Raw genomic sequence first — 13,489 nt, 5'->3', positions numbered from 1 at the left:
CGGGGAGAGAATTGGAAGGGTAAATGTGAGAAAATTCATGGACTGAGATAAAGATACTTTAATAGGGAAAGACAAAGCCACACACACAAGCAAAGCAAAGCAAGGAATTAATTCTCTCCTTCCCATGGGCAGGCAGATGTTCAGCCATCTCCAGGAGAGCAGGGCCCCATCACGTGCCATGGTGACTTGGAAGACAACATTCCATTACTCCAAACATCAGCCCCTTTCCCCCCCTTCTCCTGCTCATCATGTCATCTGTCTGGAATATCCCTTTAGTCAGTTTGGGTCACCTGTCCCACCTGTGTCTCCTCCTAGCCTCTCAAGCACCCCCAACTTGCCAGTGTGGCAGCACTTAAAGCAGAATGGGCCTTTCCTCTGTGTAAGCCCTGCTCAGTGGCAATAAAAATTTCACTGTTCTATCAGCACAAATCCAAAACACAGCTTCACTAGCCACTAGAAAATTAACTCTACCCCAGCCAAAACCAACACAACATGATAAGAAGCTACACAACACCATTATGGGTTATTATAATCTGGAAAAGCCTTAGCTTTATGAAATATTGAGAGACAATGGTGAAATTATGCATTTTTCATACTGTTTTGCATGACTGGCAACAGTGACCACCCACATGATCTTGGTTAGCAGTCCCCTGACCATACAAATTTCCTTTGTGAACCCAAAGTAAGCTTTACAGCCCCTCTGCCATGTTAAAAAAAAAAATTCAGCAAGTCCATGAAGCATTCCTTTAAGATAATGACTAACAAAGATTTGCTAAGTTAGATTTTTAAGTGTAATGTGACAAACTAAGACCTACCAGATGGGAACTGTTTCTCCAATCTTCTCCTGCTATTAAGAGTTCATGAGAATCAGCCATGGTTTGATGGAGCAGATGGTGCATCTAGTGTCAGTGGCTGAGCATGATCAAAGTTCCTGACCTCTGGAGCATTCTGTATGTGGACTTGGTCTCTCACTGCTTCCACTTAAGGGTCTAAGTTTTCTGATTTTGGTATGTACCTCACAGCAGCGCAGTTGTCTTCCTGCCCACTGGATACCCACAAGTTATCACAGCTCAGCCCGTAGGTCAGCTAGGATAAGTTCACTGAGAGAACTTATGTATTAAAAACAGAACGATTGGTTTATTTGGTGGCATACACATAAATTCCAGTAGCAGATTCTCTGAATTAAATTATGTTTGCACACACCCAGATACTAGCCTGTTAAAAAAAATCAGGAGCACATAGGCAAGAGTACCTGTAATTCAGTTAAACACCATATCAGTTAGCATTTATTTTTTGTACTCAGGGTTCTTCCCTTTGCCCCAGACAGACTCCCTGAGCCATCATGTAGAAGAATATCATTAGCCAATATCTAGTCTTACAGCTCAGACTCTTTAGACATGAAACTCCAGTGTCAGTAGCCAAGACAAAGGAATGTGAAGACATGAAGGTGCAACAATACTATGCATGCTGTTTTCACTTGTTTTATGTGACAGCAGATATGATTAATTATGACCTTCTGATCTGAGAGATGTGTCAGAAGCGGAGCAATTAAGCTCAAGAAACAGCTATTACCACTCTAGTCAAAAGTCAATGTCTTTTGCTCCTAGGCTGGCTTACCACTGCCACCTTTATTCCTCCTTCCCTAAGCTGCTATCATTACTTGCTTATCAGTGCTTGAACCTGGGTCTAGCAACAGAAGTGCCTCACAGAAACTGCTGAACCATGTCTACAGTGAGACCCCAGTGCTCAGAGGTGTGGTTTAACCAGCTGTTCAACCAAACTTCTTAAACAGCCTAATCACATAGAGAATTTCACTCAGATTGATATAGGTTTTTTTTAAAAAAAGATAAATACAAGTAACTGTGATTTGATTCACTAACTGTTTGTCAAATCATGGTAGATCAGGGGTATAGTAGGGAAAATTTGAAGTGTGGAAGGGTACATGTGGATATTCTGCTTGTAAAATCAAAGACAAAACATACCCAAATTTAGAGATAAGTTACACAGAGGGGAAAGGTTGGCTATTTTATAAACCAGGTTATATGGAAAGTGCATGAAAGTTACTTTTGCTTTAGAAAACACCAAATTATGTGGTAGCTAGCTATGTGAAAAAAGATTTTGGACAGCTTAGTGGAAATATCTTGAAATCACTTACTTTTATCCTATCTTTACTAAAGGAAACCTTTCCAAATGCAGTATGCTTTCAAAAGCTGGAAGACCAAAAATAACAAATCCTTTAAGAATGACAAATGTGCTCCTTTAGGAAAAGAAACCCAGTAAATGTAACTCTTTCAAATTCCAATAATAGTGGCCATAGGCTGACTTAAATCTTCAGTTTTCATCCATCAGCCTTTACTCCTGAAATACAAAGATGATGTCCCCAAAATACCAAACAATAGTTAGATACTTAGCCTGATTTTCAGAGACAGTAAGATTTAGTAATTCTAGTAAAGTCAGAAAGATTGGACAGGTGTTTAGATTTTAGTGACACAGTCAGGTTTTACAACCATTCAAAGGGGGATCCACAATTATAATTTCACTTAGCTCTAAAAAGAGTGTGGAAAGTACATTTTCTCAAAAAATAACACAAATGTTTTAAATACTTCAAACGACCCAGCTATTTAGAATCAATGTGTGCATAGTGTTTGTGTTTCAGCTGGGACCTGGCCATTTTATAAGCCAATTTTGGTTTTGAGTAATAAAATGATGAGAAATAGTGCATACAACATAGAAAAACCTGGACCTCGGTATTTTTTATATTTTTAAAAAACGTTTTTAAAATTAGTTTTAAATGAATTATCTGTTTTTAAGTGCCTGTCAACAGTGGTGTTCCCCAGGGTCCTATACTAGGTCCAGTGTGTTCAACTTGCTCAGCAGTGACTCAGACAAGGGACAAAGGCCTTCTCAGCAGGTCACTGACTGCACAAAGCTGGGAGCAGTGGCCAATACCCCAGAGTGCTGTGCAACCCTTTGGAAGGGCCTCGACAGGATGGAGAGGTGGCTGCACTGGGAAGGAAGAACCCCAGGCACCAGCAAAGGCTGAGGCTGATCTGCTGGAAAGCAGCTCTGAGGAGAAGGACCTGGGGTTCCTGGTGGACAGCAAGCTCTCCATGAGCCAGCAGCATGTCCTGGTGGCCAAGAAGGCCAATGGTGTCCTGGGGTGCATTGGGAAGAGCAGTGCCAGCAGGGTGAGGGGGGTGATCCTGCCCCTCTACTCAGCCCTGGTGAGGCACATCTGGAGTGCTGTGTCCAGTTCTGGGCTCCTCAGGACAAGGGAGACATGGACCTCCTGAAGTAAGTCCAGCTATGGGCAACAAAGTTGCTCAGGGGTCTGGAGAATCTCTCTGAGGAGGAAGGGCGGAGGGAGCCAAGCCTGTTCAGCCTCAAGATTAGATGACTGAGAGAGGACCTCATTAATATGTATAAATATCTAAAGGGTGGGGGTCAAAAGGAGAGATCCAGCCTCTCCTTGGTGGTGCCAAGCAATAGCATGAGGGTCAACAGGGACAGCTGATACTCAGGAAGTTCCACCTGAACATGAGGAAGAACCTCTTTACTGTGCAGGTGACCAGGCACTAGAACATGTTGCCCAGAGAGGATTCAGAGTCTCCCTCATGGGAGATATTAAAAAACTTGTGGATGTGCTCTAGAATGATTTCCTTAGCAGGTAGTTGAACTAGAACCACCGTGGTTTCTTCCAATGTGATTGATTCTGTAATTCTTTATTTGGAAGGGGAAATGACCAAATTCTACACTGTTACATTTTTCCTGAAGCTTTAACATGGGAAGAGATTTTTCTTCTCTTTGAAATTGCAGTGCAATGAAAACTCTGCTAGATCAAGATCACAGCACCCTTCTCCTATCTATACTGTCTTCCAACTCTTTTTATGGCCTAGGACATGCCATCAACAACAACAAAAAATAGATGTTGTGAGAAAAAAAGAAGCAGTGAGCTAGACTAACCAGGCAAATACTACATCCCAAAGGGCAGCTTGAGGTAAACCAGAACAAATGAAAAAAAAAACCAACTGAGTTTCTTTCTGCCACGTCTAGGATGCCTGGTTTTTAACTTGTGTAATCATCCATTAGCTTCACCCTGTATAAAGAGACAGCTGAACAAGCTAGAATCAAAGGAAAAGCAGGACACACAGTTTTGACAACCATACTAAAACAGTTTTAAACAAGCAGAATTTATACAGAGAATTCTTTAAGCTACATTCAGAGAGTCATGTTCCTTTAACATGGCATTTCTTAGCATACTCTCCAATAAATTTGTGGCAATATTGCAATTTTCCATCAAGTGAATGCTTCTGATCCTGGATGTAGAAACAGGGCAGCTACTACTCTGAGAGGACATAAATCACCAGAGTACAGTGAAAATAACACAGCATCAAAGAAGGACAAGGCAAGGGATGCCTCTCAAAAATGGAGCCTGGTATGCAGGCAAAAAATAAGGTCTTAATATATATCCTCTACCTGAAATTCAGTGAACTTCATTAGCACATTCTATTTGCATCCCATGACATAGCTTCAATTTAAAATTACCTTTCCAGTGCCAGAAGCTGCCTTGTTTCTAAATCTTCTGGTCCAAATTATAGCTGGTGTAATAGGCATCCTTGAGCTTGAGTGTGCTCAGTGTCTTGTCAACAGTTTTCTCCCTAGTGCTCCCAAGTGGGAAGCAAGTGCAAACTAAGTGCAAGGGCTACAAGCTACAAGCATTAGTGAGAAAGGAGAAAGGGAAAGGCAGTAGTCCTTGCACTGGGGCTACCAGAATGTATTTTGTGTCAATAGTAGGCTGAGATGAAGTTGCATATCTCCTGTCTCAAAACAAGATGACTTTATGAGCCCCACAGATATTTACAGTGGGGCTCCAAACACAGACTTTGAAAATGTCAATACCATAGTTGCATCCAGCACTGCTGCCTTGTATTGTGAGGTTTGTCTCATCAGTGATGGTGTGGGTCAGTTTTTGAGATTTCCATCTGCACTGTAGGCTGACTGGAGGCCAGCTGGCTCCATCCAGGACCAAATGCAGTGTCTGACAGAGCACCTGGAGCAATGCTTCTCTCTCACTCTAGCAAAGACCACTCAAAGATGACCTGAAATGTGCAGATACTTGCTCTTCTCTTTCCTCCTTGTGTGGTTGCTGTGTTGAATATGTTGGATTCTGCATTCAAAGGTATGTAAACCACCAGTAAACATTTATTAATTCTTAGGCAAGCCTTAATTTACTTAATATTGGGTAGACTTTTAGACTTTTAAATGACATTGTATAAGGTCATTGAGATGGAGAGGAGAGAGGAGAGGAGAGGAGAGGAGAGGAGAGGAGAGGAGAGGAGAGGAGAGGAGAGGAGAGGAGAGGAGAGGAGAGGAGAGGAGAGGAGAGGAGAGGAGAGGAGAGGAGAGGAGAGGAGAGGAGAGGAGAGGAGAGGAGAGGAGAGGAGAGGAGAGGAGAGGAGAGGAGAGGAGAGGAGAGGAGAGGAGAGGAGAGGAGAGGAGAGGAGAGGAGAGGAGAGGAGAGGAGAGGAGAGGAGAGGAGAGGAGAGGAGAGGAGAGGAGAGGAGAGGAGAGGAGAGGAGAGGAGAGGAGAGGAGAGGAGAGGAGAGGAGAGGAGAGGAGAGGGATTATACATGAATATATCAACAGATTATGTGTATCTATAAAAGTATATCTATTCATATGCATACATACAAACCAGAATCCTAGATCTAACAACAGCTACTAGAATCTGACAAGAAGGCAAGACCAGAATAGCTATCTGCCTGCTCCCAGCTCCCAGTTTCCTGCTGCTTATGAAATTACTAAACTGGAAAGTGTACATGTGGCTTTATATTTTATAAAACCTGATGACTTTTTTTTTTCACCCAAGGAGCTGTCTGATCCTTTGAATCCATTAATACTTTTGGCCTCTGTGACATTGAATCAACTGTGTGCCTCTATCACATGAAGCAAACCTGCTAGTTTTATTTGTTCATTTGAATTCTGCCTGATAATTTAATCAGAAGCCCCTTTTCCCTGCTCAGTCACAAATATGTTTCATGATTGTAGGTATCACTTATAATTCCTCAATTCCTTGTCTGTAGAGCAGAAAAAAACCATTCCCTCGGGCAGTGTCCCACTGAAATCAAATGAATGTAAATACCACTTGTAGCCAGATATATTTAGCATCCTATCTTACCTGATAAAAATATATTTGCTAAAAGGGACTATGATATCTGTGGGAGTATGTCAGGTAAGAAAGAATGAAGGCAATGAATGGCCTTCAGAAGTGGAAATAAGGAATGCAGCACAAAGTTGCAGTTTGAAAGAAAAAGAGGTGGCCATGTTTGACAACAGAAAATAAACCACTCTTTGCTTCTGTATGGGCTAGCAGGCAGTGATGGCACAGGGGAGAGTCAAACACATCTACATGAACTCTTCATTTGATGTCCCAGTAAGAGGTGCACACCAAACTCCAGCTGAAGCTTTTGGAAGTCACATTTTAAAGATAATTGAAGAAAAGAAAGGCTACCCTTAACAACAAAGGGTTCCAAGAAAGCTAGACTCACCTTAAGAAGAAAATCTTAAAGGTGCAGGAGCAGGCTGTCCCTACATGCCAAAAGGTGAGTCATTGGGGAAAACAACTGCCCTGGCTGAGCAGGGAGCTTTCACAGGATCTAAGGATAAAATAAAGCTTTATGGCCTTTGGAAGAACAGGCAGAAAATTCAGGAGGAGTACAAGGATGCTGTTAGATTGTGTATAAAGAAAATTTGAAAGGCAAAACTTAACTAGAACTCAGTCTGGCCACTGCTGTAAAAGATAATAAAAAGTGTTTTTAAAATACATGAACAACAAAAGGAGGGCCAAGGAAAATCTCCACCCTTTATTGGACAATAGGGGGAACAGAGTCACCAAGGATGAGGAAAAAGTTGATGTATTTAATGCCTTTGCCTCAGTCTTTTTCAGTAAGACCGGTTATCCTCAGGGCAGCCACCCTCCTGAGTAGGCAGACAGGATGGGGAGCAGAACAGACCCCCTGCAATCCAGGAGGAAGTTGTGAGTGACCTGCTGTGCCACTTAGACAATCACTAGTCTGTGGAGTCAGATGGGATCCACCCAAGGGTACTGAAGGAGCTGGCAGAAGTGCTCATTAAGCTGCTCTCCATCATTTGTCAGTAGTCCTAGTTAATGGCTTACTGGAGGTTGGTCAATGTGATGCCCATTGCATTTAGGTTTGTATGGCCAGGTTTTGATAGCAGGCATGGCTTCTGTGAGAAGCTGATGGAAGCTTCCCCCATGCCCTGCAGAACCAATCCCTGGCAGCTCCAAAGATGGATGTGCCACTGGCCAAGGCTTGGCCAGACACAAATGGTGGTAACACTCCTATGATAACCAATTTAAGAAAGAAAAAAAAAGGCTGTTGCACTGATGTCATTGTGGCCAGAGAACAGCAGGGTGAGAACATTGAGAGGAACAACTCTGCAGACACCAAGGTCAGTGGAGAAAGAGTGGGAGGAGGGTCTCCAGGTGCCAGATTCCCCTGCAGCCTGTGCAAACCATGGTGAAGAAGCAGTGCCCTTGCAGCCCATGGAGGTCCATGGGGATGCAGAGATTCACCTGCAACCCGAGGAGGAGACCCACATCAGGGGACGTGGATGCATGAAGGCGGCTCTGAATACAGAAAAGACCCTTGCTGGAGCAGGTTCCTGGTTGGGGCCTGCAGAAGAGAGGAGCCCATGCTTGCGCAGGTTTTCTGGTAGGACCTGCGACCCTGTGGGGGAACCACACTGGAGCAGCCTGTCCTTGAAGGACTGCACTCTGTGGAAGAGCAGTTCATGGAGAACTGCTCAGGGGATGTTGGAGAAGCTCACTGAAGACTGTCTTCTGTGGGAGGGACTCTCACGGTGGAGGAGGGGAAGGATTCCTCTCCCTGAACAATATGAGAAACAACTGACCCTGACCCCTATTTACCACCTCTGAATTGTTGAAAGGCAGGAGGTAGAGCTGGAAAGGAGTGAGGGGTACCTAGCAGAGGGTTTTAGGGTATTATTTTACTTCTCATTACCCTGTTCTGATTTTGACAGTAATAAATTCAATTAATATCTCTAATTCTAGTCTGCTTTTCCCATGATGGTATTTGGTGAGTTATCTCTCCTGGTCCTTATCTCAGCTCACAAACCCTTCATTATACTTTTTCTCCCTGTACAGTTTAGTGAAAGATAGAGAGAAGTTTCCAGCCAAGGTCAACCCAATATGCATTCACAAGAAGGACTGGAAGGAGGATCCAGGGAACTACAGGCCTGTCAGCCTGACCCTGGTGCCAGGGAAGGTTACAGAACAGATCACCTTGTGTGCCTTCACACTGCACATACACAGCAGCAAGGGGATCCGGCCCTGCCAGCAGGGGTTTAGGAGGGGCAGGTCCTGCCTGACCAACCTGATCTTCATCTGTGACTGCATGACCTGCCTAGTGGATATGGAAAGGCTGTGGATATGTCTACCTGGACTTCTGTGAAGCCTTTGACACTGTGTCCTACAGCATTTTCCTGGACAAGCTGCTAGTCCATGGATGAGTGGACCCATTCTTTGCTGGGTTGAGAACTGGCTAGGCTCAGAGAAAGGTGATGAATGATGCCACATAGGGGTGGTGGCCTGTCACTAGTGGGGTTTCCCAGGGATCAGTGTTATTTTCAGTTCTGTTTAGCACTTTTATTAATGATCTAGATGAGGGAATTGACTGAATCTTCAATAAGTTTCCAGACAACACTAGATTGGGTGTAAGTGTTGATCTTCTGGAGGGTCAGAAGAATCAGCAGAGGAATCTGGACATGCTGGATTGATGGGCTGAGGTGAGTGGTATGAAATTTAAAAAACCAAGTGCTGGGTTACACATTTTGATCACAACAACCCCACGAGATACTACAGGCTTGGGGCAGAGTGGCTGGAAAGCTGCCTGGTGGGAAAGGGAGTGCTGGTTGAAAATAGGCTGAGCATGATCCAGCAGTGTGCTCAGGTGGCCAAGAAGGTCAATGGCATCCTGACCAGAAATATTGTGGGCAGCAGGACCAGGGCAGTGATTGTCGCCTTGTGCTGGGCACTGGTGAGGTCACACCTCGAGTGCTGAGTTCAGCTCTGGGCCTGTCACTCTAAGAAGGACATTGAGGAGCTGGAGTGTGTCCAGAGAAGGGCAACAGTGCTGAGGTACGGTCTGGAGCACAAGTCCTGTGAGGAGCAGCTGAGGGAGCTGAGAGGGTGTTTAGTGGAGGAAAGTAGACTCAGGGCTCAGCAGACTCTTTTTGCTCTCTACAATTGCCTGAAAGAAGGGTTCACCAAAGTGGGGTTCAGCCTCTTCTCCCAGGCAGCAAGTGACAGGACAAGAGGACAGAGTCTCAAGTTTCAGCAGAGGAGGTTCAGGTTGTGCATCAGGAATTTCTTCATGGAAATGGTTGTTAAACATTGAAATGGATTGCCCATAGATGTGGTAGAGTCTGTGCAATTGCTGGAGGTGCTCAAGAAACCACTGGACATCATACTGAGTGCTATGATCTAGTTGACATGGCTCTGATCAGTCAATGGTTGGACTCAATGATCTCAGAAGATTTTTCCAATCCAGGTGATTCTGTGTTTTAGGGTTTTGTGCAGGTTTTGCATTTGTTGCAGTCCCTCTGCCTTCCTTTATTCCTGAAGATGACATAGAGGCAGATGTGCAGTTGTGTGCTGAAAGCAGATCAGATCCCCTTTTTCTCCACCCTCAGCTTCCCACTCATCTTTCTCCCATGCATGCCAACAAGAGATTTGGTTGCAGAGTCCTTAGGCAGCAAACTAATGACAGAGGAGAAAAGTTCTCCAAGAAGCCCCAGCTGCCACCATCAGGGTGCCATATGGGGCCAAGGACTCCCTGGGGTTGTGGGGTCCCAGGGAAGTCCATCAGGGAAGGGCTTGGCAGCCAGGGTGCATTCCACCACACCAGCCACGGGCAGGGCAGTGGGGGGCCTGTGGGCAGCCACAGCTCCAGCACTGGGCAGTGCCCTGGGAGCAGCCCAAAGCCAGGCCAAGCCATGGGCCCGAAAGTGACCCCTCTGGAGGAGCTCAAGGCCAAGGCCAGTCAAGGCAGGGCTGTGAGGAGTTGAAGAACAGCCCAGCTGTGGCATGGCCTGGGCAGAAACTCTCTTCATCTTCTGCCATCTAACATTTAATAAACTACAGGCTCTGGACACAGATTTTAATTATTCAGATGTCCTCTGAATATCAGTATTTTCTGTATTTCTGGGTTGTTTAGTTAGCAATCTGCGTACATATGATGTAGCTGCAAATATGTGCTGGCAAGAATATTTGGTGCTGTGGCCGAAGTGCTCCAATACCAAAGAACAACAACTATGAGAAAGGCTATTTATGTAGCAATTTTAACCTAAATATTACTTAAATCATTTCCATTCAAAACACATGTCCTCTAAGGCTTATGGAGTTGACAGAAGACGAAAGCTAGTCTGCCTTACTGTGGTTTCAGCAGGCACAGGCATACGTTAGGATCTCCAGGAATGGCAAAATTCCCACTGACTTTGAAAAGCTTGGAATTCCAACCTGATAGGTATCCTCACTCACTTAAACTTTTAATAGTGAGCATCCACTTCTTCCTCGCTAAAAAACATTCTGCCCTTACTCGCTGCTCTGTATCATCCACACAGAAGGAAATCTTAACTCAAAGAATGCTCAGATATGGGCCTGAGCAGCATCTGAGGCCAATGTGTCTGGACCCCCTCTGAAGGCAGGGCCTTTTCAGCTTGTGAAAATGCAGAGAATTTTAGCTTTGCTGATGCTCTTCATTTAATAAACATATACATTTTAAAAAGTCCTTTCTTTCAGACCAATTTTCAAAAGACCTGCAGCTAAGGGTGACACAGATAGAGCACTCTGACTCCCATAATACTGACTGTAAGAACATCTGTTTTTCTCTTGTTAAAAGATGTATATACAATTTTCCACAGACTTTAAAGCCTTTTGACTGTAAGTGTATTGAAAGCACTGATATATGTGTCAGTAATGTAGCTGCAGACAAGGACCAGATCCACCTCCAGAGCGTTTTTTGACAGTTTCCAGGCTTTGCTATTGAAATGCAAGTAGATGCTGAATGTGGGAAAAGCTAAAGCTATGTTGCTTGGCTCAGAGCCCAGGACTGAAAGACTTGGATTCACTTTTCCAGCTGAAAAATGTACTTCCTCACAGAGCTTCAAGGGGTTTCATACTCAGTTAGGGAGAGCCAGGGTGGCTCCACTAAGTCCATGAAAATGTAGGCATAAATTGTAGCTCCATATTTGACATGTATTTTCCCTTAGTAAGTATTAAACCCTTTACAGATGGATCAGACACAACAATCACATTAAATTATTTTTATTATTTAGTCTTTCTTACATTAATCTGCATCACATGGTGAATATTTAGATTTACGAGCAGCTCCCCCTATGAACCCTATTGAGATAACCTTTCTGTTAGTGCACAGAAATTGTATGGAAATTTTGGGCAAAGAAATTGTTTGCCTCGAAACTCTCGAATTATCAGTTTCTTTTGCTGTTACTTGCCTTGGATTTTCTCATATTACAAAATTAGTGTCTCAAGTCAACATTTGTCAGAACTATTATAGAGAATTCAATATATTGTTCTACTGGAAAATTAACGGAATTATACTAATAAAGCTTAAAAAAGAAACCCAAACCCAAAGTTGTAATGTGTACAGTCACATTTGCATACCTTAGTTCAAGTGTTTTATTTCACTGGTAGCTTCAGCCATGCAGAAGATGGTGGTGTTCTGATGCAAAACTTTGGTTAGCAGATGTGTGCTGCTTTATTTTTTCCTTTCCATTTGCAAGTTTTGGAGAAAAGTCAGGCCCTATGACCCAAATATGCAGCCCCAGGGCATTGTGTGAAAGGATCTGGTAGCTCAGGTTCTTTCACTAATCCAGGTCAGCATCTGTCCCAGACACAGATTTTATCCTCTAAGTCCTTGTGATGATGTGCAGCAGGAAATGCCAAGTTATTATCCTCCTTTACAATACTGAGTGAAATCTACAAAGGATGCAATAAAGTTAACTACTAGGCATTGTCTTTCACTTGGAGGGAAATCTAGGGTTTCTTGGGGCTTGCTTCTTTGCTCAAGGGCTAAAATATACAAGCATTATCAGACACTAAGTGTAACAATCAAATAATGTACTGGCATTCATGCAAATGGGAACCCAAACTAAATAGAATCACAGAGTCACAGAATCATTTAGGCTGAAAAGACCCTTAAGATCACTAAGTCCAACTATTAACCTGACAATGTCAATTATGCAGCCTTTTTATCTTTCTCTCCATGACTGCACAGGAGTAACTTGATGAGAAAGTGGAGTGCATTCTGGGACACAGTACCAGAGTCTTCTGGACTTTGTGGTCACCTTATGCCTTTCATTTATCATGAAATCATAGAATGGTTTGGGTTGAAAGGCACCTTAAATATGATCTAGTTCTAAACCTCGTGCCATGGATAGGGATGCCTTCCACTTGACCAACTTTCCTGGAGCCCCAACCAATTTGGCCTTGAACACTTCCAGGGAAAGTGTTAGGATGTTACATGTTGCACTTTACAGGATCATAAGATAATTCAGGTTGGAAATTCAATTCTGTGCTCAAAGCAGGAATTAGAATGATTTTCAGGTCCTCTCAGAGGAGCCTCTCCTTTCTTTTCCTTTTGCCTTCTTCTTGCATTGTCATTAGCTTTGTTGCAAGTCCTCCTGTCACAGACTCTATAGCTGTCATCTTTGACGTGGGCATGGGTCACAGCCATTAGCAGCCTTGGATCAAGAGTGCAAATTCTGTGAAGTCCACAAGGGTCTGGATATTTTCTGGAGTGAGACAGACAATAACAAATTAAGCAGGAAGATTTTCCTCAGTTCTGGCAATGCTGCTGGTGCCAACCAAGAAATACTTCTGTAATAGCAGCAGCCTTGTCAGGTTGTGTTGTTTTCTTAATGCAGTGTGTTTAAACAAATAGGGAGGAAAGAATATACCTTCCCTCTCTTCCCTCCTGCCTCAGTAGCCTCAGCAAGTCAGGTAAGTGCAAACAAACTCTCACAGATGTTGATTTGCAGATATTGTGGATGGAAAGTCCAATGTCATCTCACACTGACTAAGGACAAGCACCTTCTGAGTGATGTCTACTTATAGCCAGTGCCATAGCCCTGGAGTGTACTGAAGGGAAGGAGGGAGCAGCAACACTCCCATCCCCCTTAGCTCTCTGCTGCCTGCAAGATGCAGGCACTCCATGGCTCTCACTTGAAGAGCACCTTGCACAAATGTCTGCACCTGCTCTCACAGAGGAAGGCTTTTTATTACATACTTCAATAGAGCATTAGAGAAAGAATTTATCCTGGTGGACTTTCACTCTTAAAGGTATTCCCTTTTCACTAATGTGACTTAAGCTGGTGTGAAAAGTATCACATTTAATAACAGATTTATTTACTGCTATGCAATCCATTG

The 13,489-nt window shown here is 43.7% G+C and overlaps 1 long non-coding RNA gene across 1 annotated transcript in view; it reads right to left on the bottom strand.

The window, feature by feature from the left end:
- Window positions 1-11,366: 11,366 nt before the first annotated feature.
- Window positions 11,367-13,489, bottom strand: part of LOC135291163 (uncharacterized) — a 78,529-nt gene continuing 76,406 nt past the window's right edge. Inside the window, exon 3 of the long non-coding RNA XR_010354032.1 lies at window positions 11,367-12,855. This is a non-coding gene — a long non-coding RNA (uncharacterized LOC135291163). The remainder of the gene's footprint in view (window positions 12,856-13,489) is intronic.

Source organism: Passer domesticus, chromosome Z (assembly GCF_036417665.1).
Source record: "Passer domesticus isolate bPasDom1 chromosome Z, bPasDom1.hap1, whole genome shotgun sequence".
NCBI classification, from domain to species: Eukaryota; Metazoa; Chordata; class Aves; order Passeriformes; family Passeridae; genus Passer; species Passer domesticus.
This window is presented reverse-complemented; position numbering and strand designations above follow the sequence as displayed.